The following is a 16,437-nucleotide window of genomic DNA, read 5'->3' as shown; positions in this document are numbered from 1 at the left end:
AGCATACTGAAAATAGGACAGAGCAGAACTGTCATCAATGGTTCCTTTTCTCCATAGTTGGTGATTTTTTTTTCCTTCCTGTACTTAGTCCTCTGATTTAGATTCAAGTTTTCACAACTTAAGCAATGAGAGCACATTTATCTGGGTATTGATTGTGAATAAACTAATTCCTATTGATATTCCAGACATGTAGTCATTTCTTTGGATTAGTTTTTCATATAGGCCATTCCGGAGTCAGTTGTGAATTTTGATTTTTTTTAAACCGCCCTTTGATTAACACAAATATCAGGAACTTGGAGAAGAGTTCTAGTGGGCACCTACATTGATTTGATTGTGACTATCCTGCACTGCAGGAACCAAAGAAGGACCGATATCCTGGTACACATATCTCCTGGTGATACTAGGGTGGATTTAAACTAGATGGTGGCAGGGGTGGGATCACAAATAAGACCCCGATAAGTGAGACAGAAGTCAGTAATAACAAATGGAATTGGCATTACAGACACAAAAAGAAACCATTCGTGGAGAAGGCTTATTGGATTAAATTTCATTTATTTCAATGCAAGAAGTCTGACAGGTGAGGTGAGAGCTCCCGTCAATCAGAGTTGACCATGGATATTGCATCCTAGCTGTCTGGATACACAATGCTAGGGCAGGATGATATGGAGAGCAAGCTCCCCCTCGCTGTGCATCTGACGAACCCAAAAGAAAGGTAGAGACCAATATAATTTGGTACCAGCAATGACACAGGAGTTGCCAGTCAGCATTGAACTTGATGTAGGACTGCCTTAGGGACTCCAGCTCCAGATATTTCCCTCAGGGTATACTCTCGAATCCTTCCCCATGTGGGTATAGCTGCAAGGCAGCAGAGGTTTGAGATCAGAGTTTTCCTTCCAGATGAGCTGGCAACCACGGCTGACAGGCCCCATCTGCCCAAAGCAACTGGTTTTAAGGTGCCAGTAACCTGCCTTTACCCTTTCTCCCATTAGTAGAAACAGTTCTACCAGGCTTAGTAGCTGAGCCACATGTGAAGGCCAGGAGCTGGACTTGGTTGTCAGAGGCTGTTTGAGGTGCACACCATTGGGAGCAGTTAATAGCTAGTGGGAGCTTGTTCCCATTACCACCCCTCACCCCAGTTATAATAACCTTAAGGAACCAAGTGTGACAGGTAAGGTAACTTAATTTAAGGTTTGGATAGCTACATAGGACTGGGATACTATCGCTATTTCCACAACACATCGAAGGACAGTTAAAGACTAGTAGCTTAATGTTCTAGAGTATAGCTGTTTTAGGTGGGATAGAAGCAGAGAAAAAGAGAGGAAGGAGAAGTTGCATTTTTGAATAAGGGGGATGTCACAGCAGTAGTCAGAGATGAAATTACTGAAGGATCATCTTGTGAGGCTTTATAGGTGGAGCTGAGAAATAAGAAAGGAATGATCACATTTCTGGGATTCTACAATTGCCTCCGAGTAGTTAACAGGAAGTAGAACAATTAGGCAGGGAGATCATGCAGTGTTATAAGAATAATAGGGTGATCATAGTAGGGGATTTTAACTTTCCTAATGTAGACTGGGATTACAATACTGTTAAGGGCTTAGTTAAGGTGGAATTCATTAAGCACACTCAGAAAACATATAGGGAGAGGGCAAAGCTTAACCACCCCTTGGGTGTTAGTGGGAGGGTAACTGTCTGAGGAGACAGTAGTTAAGCACTAATTTTATTAGTTTTAAGATGTTTATGGAAAGGGGCAGAGTTGGCATATTGGTTCAACTTCTAAATTGGAGCAAGGCAAAGTTTGACAGTATAAGGCAGGAGTTTGCAAAGGTTGATATTGATCAAGGAGTAGATTTTTTTAAATTTTGCAAACAAAGGGACCACAGGCAAGTGGGGAGCTTTTAACAGTGAGATAGTGAGAGGTCAACTTCTACATGTGTAGAAGTGTAGTCAAGGAGGAAATCAGAAGGGCAAATTATGGGCATGAGAAAGCATTGTCAGAAAAAAATTAAGTTAATCCAATGACATTTTAAAATTTATTAATGGAAAAAAAAAACTAGAAAAAGAATTCAAGGACCAAAGGGGGCATCTCTGCATTGAGCTGCAGAAGATGGGTAAGGTCCTTCTTGACTATTTCTCCTCTGTATTTAAAGTGGAGAAAGACAGGAAGACTTCAGACAAGGAAAAGTAAAAGGAGAGATCTGGTAGATAGTCTGCTTTCCAGTAGATGAGGTGCTGGATGCCTTCAAAGATACTAAGGTTAGTAAATCTCTCTTGCCAAGTCTTTTGCTGAGTATATTCAAGACCAAGATGGATAACCTTCTGGATACCGAGTGATGTTGGGTCCATGCAGGAAAGTGGTGTTAAGATAAAAGATCAGTCATAATTATATTGCAAGTGCAAGAAACAAATAACCTACTCATGTTTCTATCTCCATTCTGATTATGACACTGCAGGCTTCACGAGAGTGGCTCTGGGCTGTAGAATTTTACATAAGAGCAGAGACAGATGAGACTGCACTTGTTTTCTTTTGAGACAAAGGAACTGAAGGGAGATTTAAAGCTTAGGTCTAACTTTAAATAATAGAAATGGTGAACTGAACAGAATTACCCAAGTTTTTATCTACACAAAGCTCTAACACAGCAGCCTTGCTCATTTCTCAGTCACTGAAGCATAGGCAAACTATAATTTACTTAACAACAACGAGCGAATCTGCAAACATGCTTATTTTCAGAGATCTGTGGACATGGAAAACCTTGATTATTCTGCATTTCTGAGTAATCTGACCTTTCTGTTGTGAAAACTTGCATGTTATCACACTTTCTAGATTAGAACCCATGTGCTACATTAGTATGCACCTGACCAATCTAATCAATGAAGGGACATATGATCTTCATTGCACTCTTTTGACAACCATCTCACTATCAACCATGCTGCTAACTTTGGTACTATCTTCAAATTTATTATTATAGTTCCTCCATGTAACTAGCAACAAACATCAGAAAAACCAAACTACCAATTTGTAAGCCCAGCAGAGTCCAATTGTAGAGGTGCTATAGTTACAAAAACATATTACCTTTTGCTTTTAAATCCAATGTGACACTTAGAATTAGATTCCATGGACTGAATCCAAGATAGCTAAACTAATTTGTTGCTTGTATAACTAATCATGTTGACATGAGAGACTGCAATTAAGTTGAAGTAAATGGAATTCATTACAAATGCAGGTTCACTTGATGTTTGTCAAAAGCACTAGTTAATATTCATTCTGCCCATGCATCACTAAAGTGTTTATCACAATATTATTTGTATGTGAAGAACACAGGATGGTGGAGTGAGCATAGGAGCGATCCGGGATAGTAAAGGAAGCAAGTGGCTAGAGTCCAAAGAGGTAGGGGAGGTTCTTAATAAATACTTTGGTTCAGTATTCACTAGTGAGAAGGACTTTAATGTTCCTGAAGACAGTGTAAAACAGGTTGATATACTAAACACACATCAACATTAAGAAAGAGAGTGTGCTCAAACTTTTGAAAAACTTTATGATAGGTAAGTCCCTGTGGCCTGTTGGGATATGTCCCAGGTTATTGTGGGAAGTGAGGGAAGAGATTTTTGCGCCTTTGACAGAGATCTTTGTGTCTTCACTGGCAACAGGAGAAGTATCAGTTGATTGGAGGGTGGCAAGTGTTATTCCTTTGTTCAAGAAAGGGAGTAAGGATAACCCTGGGAATTATAGACCAGAGAGCCTTATTTCTGTAGTGGGAAAATTATTGGGGAAGATTCTTAGAGGCAGGATTTACAAAAGTTTGGGAAAACACAGTCTGATTAGGGAGAATCATTAGTGAAGGGCAAGTCACGCCACAAAATCCTGATTAAATTCTTTAAGGATGTTATAAAGCAATTTGCTGAAGTAGAGCAGTGGATATAGTGTATATGGATTTTAGTAAGACATTTGATAAGGTTTTCTATGATAGGCTCATTCAGAAAGTCAGGAGGCATGGAATCCAGAGAAACTTGGCTCTGTGGATACAGAATTGGCTTGCCCATAGAAGGTTGTAGGTGGGAAATATTCTACCATGAGGTCAGTGACCAGTGATGTTCTATAGGGATCTGTTCTGGGACCCCCCACCTTTCATGATTTTTATAAATAACCTGGATGAGGAAGTGGAAGGGATGGGTAGTAAGTTTGCAGATGATACAAAAATTGGTGGAATTGAGGATAGTGTGAAAAGTTGCCATGGGTTGCAAAAGGATATTGACATGATGCAGAGCTGGGCTGAGAATTTAGGGATGGAGTCCAACAGGGAAAAATGTGAAATGGTTCTCTTTGGAAAGTTGAATTTCAAGGCTGAATGTAAGGTTAATGTTAGGATTCTCAGCAGTGTGGAGGAACAAATGGATCTTGGGATCCACATTCATAGATCCCTCAAATTTTCCATGCAAGTTGATAGGTTTGTTAAGAAGGCACATTGTGTGTTGGCCTTCAATAGTTGAGGGATTGAGTTCAAGAGCCATGAGGTAATGATGAAGTTCTGTAAAACCCTGATTAGACCAAACTTGGAACATTATGCTCCATTCTGGTTTCCTCGTTATAGAAAAGTTATATAAACTTCAGAGAGGGTGCAGAGAAGGTTTACCAGGTTGCTGCTTGGACTAGAGGGCATGCTTTATGAGGATAGATTGAGCAAGTTGGAACTTTTCTCCTTGGAGTTAAAGAGGATGGGATGTGACTTGAAAGAAGCATACAAGGTAGTAAGATGCACCATCCAGTGGATAGGCAGAGTTCAAATGGCTAATATGAGGAAGTATAATTTTAAGATGATTGGAGGGTCATGGAAAATGGAAGGGTTAGAGTGATCTTAGAGCAGGTTAAAAAGTTAGCACACCATCATGGGCTGAAGGGCCTGTACTGTAATATTCCATGTTCAACAAAAGGATTATCCTTTCCAAAGCTTAAACTATTATACATCTGGATATTTTGGAGTAAATTAGCATAAATAATAACATTTCTCATGATCTCATTCATTGTTTGAGAACTATCCTAACACAATACAATAAGCAATGTTAACAAGAGGTCTTCCTGTCCCTGGGTGATTTGGAATTTTTGGAACCGTGAAAAATAATTTTTTGCTCAGTAAGTACATCAGTAGATAAGGAAAAAAAAGATAAGCCAATGGATTTTAAGTGCTGACCCCGATACCTAAATGAATGAATGAATAAGTTTTAGAGTTCGGAATAGTCTAAACTGTTTGTCCTTTCTCTACAGCAATGAATTAATATTAAACTAACAGGAAAATATCTGTGTTCTTTGGTCGCAAAATGTGTAATTGTTGTGTTTCTATTAATTTGCTTTTAAAAAGTGATCCTGACTTGCAGGGGCAGCAAATAATTGTTTCATTTCTGAAAGCAAGTTATTAAAAGTGTAACAAAATCTTAATTCATGTAATTGGTTATATTGTTTTTTTGGTATTTAATGCACTAGCTCCAGGTAATGGATATGCTTGTTCAATACAGAAACTGGTATTAAATAGTCTAGTACAAAATGTTAAGCACATGTTGTAAATGAAATAGCAGAATTCTTATACTTTCTTGTCAGGTCAAGAAACTTTTTTTAAAACAAGATGCAGGTCATTTATTTACAATTCAGCTAGACTGACCTCTGGCTCAATGTATTAATTAATTGTTGAGTGTCTTTATAGATAATAAAAATAATTTTATGTTGACGTATGAGGTGAATTTCTTGAATTGCTGTGCGCAATTTTTAAATGCACCACTGCCAGAATAAATTGAGCAAATTTCAAAAGAATAGAGTGAGGGCACAATGTTTGAAGATGCACTCTTTTATGGTTAGCTGCAACATATGGGCATGGATTTCATGTTGCTTTCAAAGAAGATAACCCATGAAAATCGAACGAATCCTCTACTGTAAAGCTTTCCTTTCTTGATGTTGTCTGCTTCTAAACATTAGTTTAAGGAGATTCCACAATCCTGGAGACATGATTTAAAATTTGCACCAAAAAATAAGAAAGAAAAAATACAATGTTCACTTAATCTTTTACAAAGTAGTAAGAACTTAAAATGCAATTTTATCGCCTCATAACTTAACTCTATCCTGCCTTCCCTTATCCACTCCCTTCCCACCTACATCCATGACATTTCATATACCCTTCATTATTTTGAAAACTTCTGATTCCCTAGTCCTCACTGCTTCATCTAATGATAGATTTCCATTCTTTATACATCTATGTCTACAATCAGCAAGGTGGTAAAGCCCTCACATCCTGCTGTGACAGAGATACAGTGATCTTTCCTCACCAAACACTTGCATCAACTAGGTGAATTTCTTCTTGCCCCGAACAGCTTCTCTTTTGACTTCTCTCTCCTCCTGCAATTCAAAGTCTCACTATGGGCACCTGGTTGGCCTCAGCCAACCTCTTCTCTTTTGGCTGCATGAAACAGTCCTAGTTCCAAACCATCTCTTCTACCACTGCTTACTCTTCCATAAAATCAACAGTTGCTTTGGTGTTGATACTTGCTCCCAAAAGGAACTCATACATTTTATTACCTTAACTACTAATTTCCACCATTTTCAACAATTCTGTGCTTAGAACCCTTTGTCTCCATTTTGGGAGACAAACTAGCCTTTGGTATTTACTATATCCCAACTTACTCTGCCAGTAATGTCAACAATATTGCTTCCTATTTTGTCTCCTGTAAGAATACCATTCCTTCCTCACTGTTTGTCCATCTCTACTACATCTGTCCTTAAGCCGGACCTTCTATGGCACGACATTTGAATTATCATTTTTCAGAAAATGTAGCTTAATTTTACTGTGATTGATGGAGTCCTCCCTCAGTTTCCTGCTCTGTGAACTTCTGCTCTCACCCAATCCCCTCCCCTCCAGAGGGAACAGAAGTAGAGTGCCCTTGGTCCTCAGTTTTCACCATACTAGCCTCCAGTTCAGCATATCATCCTTTATTGTTTCCACCAGCTGTAATGAGATCCCACTATCAGCCACATCTTTTATTCTCCCCACTGGTTTTCACCTTGCACAGGGAACACTGCCTCCATGACTCCTTGCTTCATTCCCCATCCAAGCTTCCTAGCCACTGACACTTCCCTTTGCAACTATTGGAGGTGCAACATTTGCTCTTTTCCCTTCTCCCTTTCAGGCCTTCCAAGTGAGGCAAAGAATCGTGGTATAAAAACATTGTGCTTAGCATTGTGGTTAGCACAATGCTTTACAGTACAGGTGATCTAAGTTCATTTCTCCTTGCTGCAAATGTATTCTCCCTGTGACTGCATGGGTTTCCTCCCACGTTCCAAAGTCATACCAGTTGGTTGGTTAATTGGTCATGGTAAACTGTCCCGTGATTAGGCTAGGATTAAATTGGGAGATTGTGGGGCGGCGTGGCTCAAATGGCTGGGGGTGCCTATTCCACGCTGTACGTCAATAAATAAATCAATCAATAAATATCCTCTTCCACAGCATTCCATGCCTCCTCTCGTTATACTATGTCTCTCCCCATTCTTAGCCCTAATGCAAAGCTACTTCCCCCACAGATGCTGCTGACCCCATTAAGTTCCTTCAGCTGATTGTTCGTTGCTTCAGATTCTAACACCTGGACTCTCTATGTCTCCATAACACCTGATTTAGCTTGGAGTTAAAAGTATTTTATGTGACCAAATTTCAAGCCACCACATATCAAATTGGGCAACACAAACAAAATGCTGGAGGAACTCAGCAAGCCAGACAGCATCTAGGAAAAGAGTAGAGTCCGCATTTTGGGCCAAAACTGGAGGGAAAAAAACAGAGGAGTAGATTTAAAAGGTGGGGGGAGGAGAGAGAGGGAAACACAAGGTGATTGGTGAAACCTGAATGGGGAGGGATGAAGAAAAGGTCTGAAAAGTAAATTGATGAAAGAGACAGAAGGCCATGAAAGAAAGAAAAGGGGGGGGGGTGGGAGCACCAGAGGGGAGGTGACAGGGGGGCAAGGAGATAAGGTGAGAGAGAGAAAATAGGGATGGGAAATTGTGAAGGAGATGGGTGGTGGGGAGGCATTACCAGAAGTTTGAGAAATCGATGTTCTTGCCATCAGGTTGGAGGCTACCCAAACAGCAGATAAGGTGTTGTTCCTCCAATCTAGTGTTGCCTCATCACTTTAGAGGAGGCTATGGATGGACATATCGGAATGGGAATAGGAAGTGGAATTAAAATGGGAGGCCACTGGAAGATCCTGCATTTTCTGGAGGACAGAGCGTAGGTGCTCGGCAAAGCAGTCTCTCATTCTGCGCCGGGTCTCATAAATATACAGAGGCCACTCCTGGAGCACCAGACACAGTACATGACCGCAACAGACTGACAGGTGAAGTGTCACCTCACCTAGAAGGATTATTTGGGGCCCTGAATAGTAGTGAGGGAGGAGGTGTAGGGCAGGTGTAGCACTTGTTCCGCTTGCCAGAATAAGTGCCAGGAGGGAGATCAGTGGAGAGGGACTAATGGACAAGGGAGCTGCATAGGGAGCAATCCCTGCAGAAACCAGAAAGTGAGGGGGAGGGAAAGATATGCGTTGTGGTGCAATTTTTGCAGAATTATGTGCTGGACCTATGCTCCATCCATGGGAAAAAGTGGGATCTCCCAATGGCCACCCATTTTAGTTCCAGTGTCTGGGTAGCCTCCAACCTGTTGGCATGAACATCAATTTCTGAAACTTCTGGTAATGTCCCCCACCTCCCTTTTCCTTCCCAGTTTCCAAACCCTTTTCCCTCTCTCACCTTATTTTCCTTCCTTGCCCCTTCCCTCTGGTGCTCCCCCACTTTTATTTCTCCCGTGGCCTTCTGTTTCTTTCACCAATTTACTTCCCAGCTCTTTACTTCATTCCCCTCCTTCAGATTTCACCTATTCACTTGTGTTTCTCTCTCCCCTCCCCCCGCCGTTTCAATCTACTCCTCAGCTTTTTCTTTCTCCAGTCCTACTGAAGGGTCTTGGCTTGAAACATTGACTGTACTCTTTTCTTAGATGCTGCCTGGCCTGCGGAGTTCCTCCAGCCTCTGCATATTGTCTTCTGTTTGTCATATCAAATGAATCAGTTTCAGGAGTACATGGAGTTTGCTAAACAATCATTTTCCCTTAATTTGTCATTGAAAACTCAGACAAATTATATTTTAAATGGAGACTCGTCTACATATATTAAAATTCTTTTCAGTTCAACCAGTGAAATTTAGTTGTCACCTTGTGGGATTCCCCATGGGAGTACATATGTGAAAGCATCAAAGTTGTATATTTTACTCTGTAATGATGCTGATCATGATTACAATAAAATCTGGGCTTTGTTGTATTTTTTTTTAATTTATTGGTTGATAATTTTACTACTGCTAGAACCCAGTGTGTTCATTTCCCACATGTGTTATTAAAGACTGCAAGAATTTACCAGATTTGGCTCTATGAAATAGATTAACAGTAACTTTAATTCAAGTTATTGATTAAGTGAAATAAACTGGATCCAGTAAACTTTTAGACTATCTGTCAGGATAAGAGCATAGAAGGCAAAATGGTAAATTGATTTTGTCTTCAAGCAGGCTGGAGTACAAATATTGAAATTGATGAGTGTCATATTGAAATTTTATTTGGCTTGAGTGAGGCTACCCTCAGACTAGTATACAGGTTGGTGGTCTTAGGAGCTAAAAGAAAATATATTTACATCAGAATAGTGGCTGAGATTCATGAATTTATATTTGGAATTAGATATTTTTCCTATGAAGAGATATTAAGTAGACCTTCTGTACACCCAGCAGTTTAGAAGAATGAGGTGATCTGAGGTTTATTCTCTCAGTTTAAGCAAATGCACATGATGGAAATGCTGGAAATTATCTGCATACAAAGCAACAACTGTAAAGAGGGAAACATAATTAACCTGTGTGTTGCTAACCTTCCATCAGAATGGATGAACTGCACAAATGTTGCTGAAAATATTATTTCCATGAGTTTGCATTTTTATGATTCTGAAAGGAATTGGCAGGGAAAAAAACTGAAAGACTTCACAATCTAAATCTAGAACATGATTTCTGATACAAGACTGGTCTGGGGAATGTGAATAATTTAGGACTGACAAATGTGAATAATTTAAATTCCTCTCTCAGAGCAGTGGATTCTTTGTCTTTGAATTTATTCATAGCTGAGATGTATAGAGTTTTAGACATTGAACAAATAATAGGTGAGAATTGATTCATGAAATTATTCAGAGGTTTTTGCTTGACCATAAGACATAGGAGCAGAATTAGGCCTTTCAGCTTATTCAGTCTGCATTGCTGTTTAATCATCACATATTTATTTTCCCTCTCAACCCAATTGTTCAATCTTCTCCCCATAACTTGTGATACCTTTACTAGAGAAGAACCTGTCAACTTCTATTTTAAATATATCCAATGACTTGGCCTTCACCAACCATCTGTAACAACGAATTCCACAGATTCACCACCATTTGGCTAAAGATAGTCCTCATCTTTGTCCTAAAGGGATTTTCTTCTATTCTGAGGCTGTGCCCTCTTGTCCTAGTCTCTCCCACTATGGGAAACAACCTCTGCATGTCCAGTCTATGTAAATCTTTCAAAATTTGTTACATTTCAATAAGAAATCCCCACCTCATTTTTCAAAACTCAAGCAAGGACAGGCCCAGAGCTATCAAATACTCATCACATGTTAACCTTTTCATTCCTGGGAAAATTCTTGTAAACCTCCTCTGGGTCTTCTCCATTTCAACACATCTTTTCATAAATATGGGACCCAAAACTGCTCACGATACTCCACATGTGGTCTGACCAGTGCCTCAGCATTATTTATTTGCTATTTTATTGTAGATGTCTTGAAATGAAAGCTATCATTGCATTTGCAAACTTAACCTTTAGGGAATCCTGCATAAGGACTTCCAAGTCCCTTTGCAATTTCAGAGTTTTCTGTCTGTTTAGAAAATAGTCTACACCTTTATAACTTGTCCAAAGTGCATGACCACGCACTTCCTTTTTCCATTTATCTACCTTCAGACTTTTTAGCTTTCTAAGCACTTTCTCCTGAGTAATAACACCTAAACCCACTTTTGGTCCTTGACACTCATTCATTTCTGGCAAGCTGCTGGTGTCCTCAACAGTGAACACTAATACCACATACTTTCTGAGTTTCTCCGTGATGCCGTTACTACCTCTCAAGCATCATTTTCCAGTGATCTATGCCCACTTTTGCCTCTCTTTTACACTTCATATATATCTGAAAAAAAATGTTTGGTATCCTCTTTTATATTATTAACTAGCTTACCGACATATTTCATCTTTTCTTTCCTTATTGCTTTTTTAGTTTCCTTTTGATGATTTTCAAAAACTCCCCAGTTCTCTAGCTTCCCACTGGTTTTGCGCTGTACTGTATGCCCTCTCTTTTGCTTTTATGCTGACTTTGACTTCTCATGTCAGCCATGGTTGCCTCATCTTCCCTTTACAGAGTGCTGCTCCTTTTTTGGGATGAACTGATCCATCTTTCAAATTATTCCCAGAAACCCCAGCCGTAGATGCTTTATCATCGTCGTTGCTGGTGTCCCCTTCCAATTGGCTCTGCCGAGCTCATCTCTCATGCCTCTGTATTTACTTTTACTCAACCGTAATATTAATACATATGATTTTAGCTTCTTCCACTCAGATGGCAGGATGAATGCTATCACGTTTTGATAATTATATCCTAATAGTTCCTTTTCTAAAGCTCCCTAATCATATCTGGTTCATTTTACAGTACCTAATCCCAAATTGCCTTTTCCCTAGTTGGCTTGATCATAAGCTATTCTAAACAGCCATCTCACATTCTAGAAAATTCTTTTTCAACATAAGCCTGATTTTAACAATCTACCTGCATATTAAAATGCCCCATGAGCATCATAAGATTGCCCTTTTACATGCCTTCTATCTCTTATTATGATTTGAACCCCATTTCCTGGTTGTTGTTCAGAGGCCTGAATATAACCCACATCACCGTCTTTCTAACCTAAGATCAAAAGATGTAAAATTCTTGTTGATAGGGTTAAGAAAAATTCTACCCAAAAGGGTTCTACATCTTCTGATACTATGTCACGTCTTTTTAAGGGTTTTATTTCACTTTTTTTTTTACCAACAAAACCACTCCATCTTCTCTGCCCACCTGCCTACAGTTTCAATACGATGTTAAGCTTCCAGCTGTGATCTTCTTTCAGCCCACATTCTTATACTTGCCAATTTCTAATTGCACTACAAGATCATTTATCTTATTTTGAATACTGTGAGAGTTGAAATACAACATTATAGGTCTTGTAGTCGCAACGTTTCTTTTCAATTTTGTCTCCATACTGTGGAAGTTAAATTCATATCCCTTTCAAAGCTTTTTGTCTTATTCATTGTTCTGAGGACTTCAATAAACTTTCCTGCATTCTCCTTCACTTTTACTTTATCCATATTTTTCCAAGCTGTTGAAAACATGTCCCTATGATTTAATTTAAAGCCCTGTCCACAGCCCCTGTTATGCAATTCTCCGGAACCCTGCTTCCAGCATTGTTCAAATGCAGTCTGTCCCATCAGAGCCCCACTTTCCTTCCCCAATACCAGTGCCAATGTCCCATGAATTCAAACTCATTTCTCCCACATTAATCAATCAGAGTTTTAACTCTGTGAAACTTGTGCCAATTTGCACGTGTCTTAGGTTAACAATCCAGAGGTTATTACCTTTCAGGATCTGGGCTTTAATTTAGTCCCTAGCTTCTCAAATTCCCTCAGCAGAACCTTGTTTTTGTTCTTTTATTGCTCTTCCCATGTCCTTGGTACCCACATGGACCAGGAAAACTGGATCTTTCCTCTCTAACTCCATATTTATCTGCAGGTCAGATGAGATGTCCCGAACCCAGGCACCAGGCAGACAATACAGCCTACAGGACACTCGATCCTTTTCACAGACACTTGTGTCTATACCCCTGACTAAACCGATCACAGTTACATTTCTCTTCTCTCCCCCTTCTTGAATGGCTCCCTGAACCATACTGCCAGGGTTCTGTTCTCCATCCTTCCTACAGCACCCACCCTCATCCTCACAGGGAGCAACAATCTCAGACCTGTTGGTCAAGCTCAAGTCCCGTGGCTCTTCCAGCACTAACTCTCGAATCCCTCTACCTGCCTGTCTCACAGTCACACCCTCCTGTCTCTGTCCAGAGACCACATTTGAACCAGTTAATCTAATGAGTGAGGCTGCCTCCTGAAACACAGTGCCCAAGAGCTCTTGCCCTCCCTGGTGCATCACATTGTTTGGAGCTCACATTCCAGGTCACAACCTTTGAGTCTGAGTTCCTTGTGTTGAGTCTGTGCACACAACCTATGATTTTTTTTAAGTCACTGTGCAACTATTCAGTTACGTAGGCAAATATTCCTCCTGTACTTCTTGCTGGAATTATTTCTGTCTGTCAGAATTCTGCATGAAAATGTCTTCTTTTGAAATTGATTTGTACTTAAGCTGCTGGTTCAGAAAGGAAAAACAATGAACTTGTTTACATATGGGGATAATATAACTCCTGATTCTTATTGCTTTTTAAAATTATTGAGGCTCTGCAGAGATGCAGTTGTGTTGCTGAATACTCCAAGGAAGAATGCATAATGTTGTTGAAATATATGTAGTGCAGGAATCCCAAGGTTGAGTCTTCATTGAGTTTACTAAGTGACCTTACAATTCATGTTTTAATTCTCCTTCTTGGAAAAAGGTTATGGCAAATGCTTATTGTACTTGGTCAAGTTAAAATCCAGACAATAGTGTCTTGTCAAAATTAAATCTGTATGGAGGTAGCTATGCCAAATGTGATGAGATGGATATGTAATTAATAATTCACTTTGGGCCAGAAGTGGTGTTGAATGATTTGTTCTGGACTAATTTCCCAAGCTGATGTGTGATACAGGAATGATCTTTGAGATGGGAGTCAAAGATGATGCATTGGTATTCAGAGTATTTAATGGAGAGAAATAATATTTGAGATGACTAAATAGCAAGAGAGGTGAAAGGGAAATAGGATAGTGTGGAGTTTGGCAATGCATCTGGATTCTATAGTCAGAATTTCTGCATGTACATTGACAGTATATGGATAAGAAAGTGGTGTCAAAGTTCATTGAAATTATTGGGAGTAACCAAAAGGCATGAGGTAGGACTAAGGTTGAATGTCTGGCCATGCCTATGAAAAAAAGAATGAAGTTTAGCAAGTAGAGGCCTATGAGTAAAGCATTTTAAATCTTGAACTTTTATGCATCCTAATTGCATAACAGAACAGTTGTTCCACACTTTGAGGTTCAAATTGTGCCTCTTGTTACTCATTTCTAAGTCTGGGTTCAGGTTTGCTTGCAACCTCCGCTCTGGTTAGATGTGGAGGTGGGGTAGGAGGTGATCGAAATTAGGGCTCATCAGACATACAGTATATCAAAGAAAGGTCAACAGTAGGCATTGGAGCCTGGTGAGGATGGTAATTGGGACAAATGAGGATATTTGGATGGTTGGATGTTCGGGAGTTAGGATAAAATAAATATAGTTCTGCAATGTTTCTTCATTAATTGCCTCAGACTTGATGTCTATTTCTGGAAATTTGTCTGATTCCAGATGTGATACCTGATTTGAAAGATTGTTCTTCTGATGGAAGAGCAACGTTCAGCAGAGCATTTATTAAGATCATAAGATACAGGAGCAGAATTTGACCATTTGATCCATTGAGTCTGCTCCATCATTCAATCACGACTGACTTAATTTTCTTCAAACCCATTCTCCCATCTTCTCCCCATAACCATTAATCCCTTTGCTGATCAAGAACTATCAATTTCTGCCCTAGGTGCACTCAATGACTTGGACTCCACAGCCATCTGTGACAGTGAATTCCACAGATATACCATCCTTGGGCTAAAAAAAGTCTCCTTCATGTCAGTTGAAAAGAAGCTGGCTTCTCACATCATAGACTTTCCTAATAATGGAAAGTCCCTCTCCACATCCAGCCAATCCACACCTTTCAGTATTCGGTCTCTTTCAGTGAGATCTCCCCTCACCCTTTGGAACTCCATCAAGTACAGGCCCAGAGGTATCAAATAGTCCTCATGTATAAAGACATTTATTCCCTGAATCATCTGCTGAACTCTCTGTGGACCAATTTTAGTTTCACCACATTTTTCCTGAGATACAGGAGCCAAAATTACTCAACTACTACAAATGCAATCTGACTAATGCCTTATAAATTCTCAGCAGTACATCCTTACTTTTACATTCTAAACCTCTTGTAAAGAATGCTGAATAACATTTGCCTTACTTACCTCCAGCTCATGAAAGTTAACCTTGGGATTCCAAGTTCTGGATTCTCTTAAATACCTTTGCACTTCTGATTTCTGAATTCTCCCCCACCCTTTAGAAAATTGTGCATAAGTACATAAATCCTACACTTCCCATTGCAGTAGTCTATATTTGCTCATTCTCCTAAGTTGTCCAAGTTCTTCTGCAGAATCCCTGCCTCCTCAACACTACTATCCCTCCGGCTATCTGGTCACAATCCCATCAATTCATTTAGTCAGATCATTAATGTATAAAGTGAGAAGTTGTGGTCCCAACAGTTTCTCCTTCAGAATTCCATTGCTCACCAACAGCTATCCTAAAAAGATCCCTTTATTCCCACTTTCTGTCTTCTACCAGTCAGCTAAAGAGTGCTGACTAATTGATACATGAGCTACAGAATCAGAAAATAATGTTAATAGTGATGCTTCTTCAAGAGCTAATCCTAATGTCCTCAGACTGGAGGGCAAGATTTGATTGCCTGATTTAGCACTGGAACAGGAACAGCGGTTTGTTCAGGAGCAGATTCACTGCATCATGCATGTTGAAATGAACAGACACATTCAGCTTTAATCAAATTGATCTAACTTCACTGTCTGAGCCAATATTGGATCTATAAGGGTGAGCAAATATGAAATAAAATTATGGTTGTCCTCCAAATCAGGGTTAACTAATAACCTGCAGTGCTTCATGGTGGCAAAACGCATGGTGCATAATCAACAATTAGAGCTGGTTAACACTGTAATTAACACCGAGGAGTATAAAGTTGCTGATTCTCTTCACCTCTGATTCCCCCAATTAGGACAGGCTTATGGACCTCCAGTGTACTCCTCCTGAAGTCAATAATTACCTCCTTCATCTTGCTAACATTGAGTACAAGTTTGTTGCTGTGGTACCACTCAATCTCCCTCCTATAAGATGATTCATTACCACCTTTGATTTGTCCTAGGACAGTGGTGTTGTCAGTAAACATAAATATGGATTTGAAGCAGTGCTTAGCTACACAGTCATAAATGTAAAGTGAAAAGTAGAGAGGGCTAAGCACACAGCTTTATGGTGTACCTGTGCTGATGGTGATTGTGGAGAAGAAGTTGATATC

The 16,437-nt window shown here is 39.7% G+C and overlaps 1 protein-coding gene across 8 annotated transcripts in view; it reads left to right on the top strand.

Annotated features, from left to right (window-relative positions):
* The window catches only part of LOC140741889 (contactin-4-like), a 2,152,419-nt gene that overhangs the window by 835,696 nt on the left and 1,300,286 nt on the right, over positions 1-16,437 (top strand). The window lies entirely within an intron of this gene.

The sequence above is a fragment of the Hemitrygon akajei genome, chromosome 19 (assembly GCF_048418815.1).
Source record: "Hemitrygon akajei chromosome 19, sHemAka1.3, whole genome shotgun sequence".
NCBI classification, from domain to species: Eukaryota; Metazoa; Chordata; class Chondrichthyes; order Myliobatiformes; family Dasyatidae; genus Hemitrygon; species Hemitrygon akajei.
Note: the sequence above shows the minus strand (reverse complement) of the source record. Positions and strands in the feature narration are given on the sequence as shown.